Source organism: Aplysia californica, unplaced genomic scaffold (assembly GCF_000002075.1).
Source record: "Aplysia californica isolate F4 #8 unplaced genomic scaffold, AplCal3.0 scaffold00206, whole genome shotgun sequence".
NCBI lineage: Eukaryota > Metazoa > Mollusca > Gastropoda > Aplysiida > Aplysiidae > Aplysia > Aplysia californica.
The window spans coordinates 310,692-312,604 of record NW_004797476.1 but is presented as its reverse complement, the minus strand read 5'-3'; the positions used below and the strand labels follow the sequence as shown (position 1 = coordinate 312,604).

General features: G+C 36.7%; 1 protein-coding gene across 1 annotated transcript in view; it reads left to right on the top strand.

The window, feature by feature from the left end:
• The window catches only part of LOC101847727 (multiple epidermal growth factor-like domains protein 10), a 34,385-nt gene that overhangs the window by 19,894 nt on the left and 12,578 nt on the right, over positions 1-1,913 (top strand). The gene's annotated exons all lie outside the window — the stretch shown is intronic.

The window sequence follows — 1,913 nt, the reverse complement described above, 5'->3', positions numbered from 1 at the left end:
TGAGTGAGTGTGTGTATACTAATGTGTGTGTGTGTGTCTGGCGAGAAAGAAAAATAACATAGAAAGAGACAGTTTTTAATTTTGTAAGAACTGAAAATATCCCCTACAGAGAGACGGGTGGAAAAAGAAAAAAAAATTACACAAGATCTGAACTGGTTTCAAATGAACGAAAACCTCTTGTTAATGTATCTTTTTACTGGCAGAGCATGTATTGGAAGGGAAGTCGTACTACTTTCTCACAGCCCTGTAAAATGGCTGTTTAATTTATCCACCGAAAAATGGGCAGCATTATTTCGTTTACACCGACTTGTAAATTGAGACCAGCGAGTATCTTTTTAGTGGCTGACGCATTTCCTGTTGGCGTGATCTAAGGCTTCCATATTGTGCTTGGCTGCTGCAAAGACATTGGCGTTCCTTAAATGTCACCCGAGACGTATAACTCCGATTTAAAAAAAAAAGGAAAAAAAAAGAAAAAGAAAAAGAAAAGATAAGAGGAATGCTGACAAAGTGAGTTACTACTCACATCCAACAAGGAGATATCGGCCTGAGAATCGAAACAAGTGTCAAATTTGTACACTGAAGATTTTCAACTGAAGCCATTTTCTTTAGTTATTCAAAATAGTAGAGAGAAAAATCGCGTTTTGAGAAAACGGCCGATAAAGAAATATAAAATATTGGCTTTATGAGGAAATGGTGGTGACAAACATGCCCGGTATGAGAAGAAATCATGTTTTTGGGGGTTCTAATGCGATGAAATAGTTGTAGGAGAGGCTGAGGAAGCTAAAAATGCCTACAACTCAAAATCCGTAATTTTGAGCCAAATCGGGACTTTGGGGGTGTAGCCCCCCCCCCCCCCCCTTAAATTTACCATGTCTGTTACCCTTTCATGCGAAGAAATTGTACGAACACAGCCTATCCATTTGACGCATTTTTGTCCATAGGGTTGAAACCTTAGCAGAAATAACTCGCTTTGTCAGTATGCCTTACAAATAGAACAAATAAAACAAAAATAAAACAAGAAGTTGTGAACGTTTTACGCCCCCATTGACACTGTTAAGATTATTTAGGTCTCGAGCAACTTCAACCCTACCTGTTCTAACAACCGGGCTGAAGGTAATACAAGGGTTGAGGCTGAAACTAACGAAAAGAAACGCCACTGATCATTGAAAAAAAATCATCACATGAGAGTAATACAGGGGTTGATGCTGAAACTAAAGAAGACAAACGCGACTGCTCACTTTAAAAAAATGTTACATGGAAAAGAAAAAAAAGCAACAAAAACAACTATGCCTTGACCAAATTATTAATGTTCCCTGCATGTCCGATGTGAATGCATTTAAATATAAATACTGTGTTAATCTTTTGTTGCTTTTATGGGTGTTGTTGTTTGTTTTGTTTTGTTTTGTTTTGTTTTTTTTGGGTTTTTTTGGGGGGGGGTTGGGGGGAGTGTTATTACTTCTTTAGTATTATATCTATTTTGATAGTATTTCTTATTTAAAAGTGCATTGAACATTCCACATAAGGGCAAATGATATTGAGCCTACACATTATTGTGCTAAATCGCATATTGCACGAGTTGTTGGCAGTCTATTATCCAAATGTATTTTCTGTAGACACTGAACTGAACAAAAACATGCATAATATTATATTCTTTCATGAGTGTTGTGTTTTGAAGTACTGCTTAATTGGTAGTTCTATTTTGTACAATATGAATGAGTTTGCAAAACTTTATCTTATAATTGAAAGTTCTATAACCATGAAAAGTAGAACTTGTACACCTTGGAATGCTGCCATTTTGACAGTCCAACAGCCTTACCCTTCCCTTGGCTTACTTTCATACGTGCCCCCCCCCACCCTCTCTATCTATCTATCTATCTATCTATCTATCTATCTATCTATCTATCTATCTATCT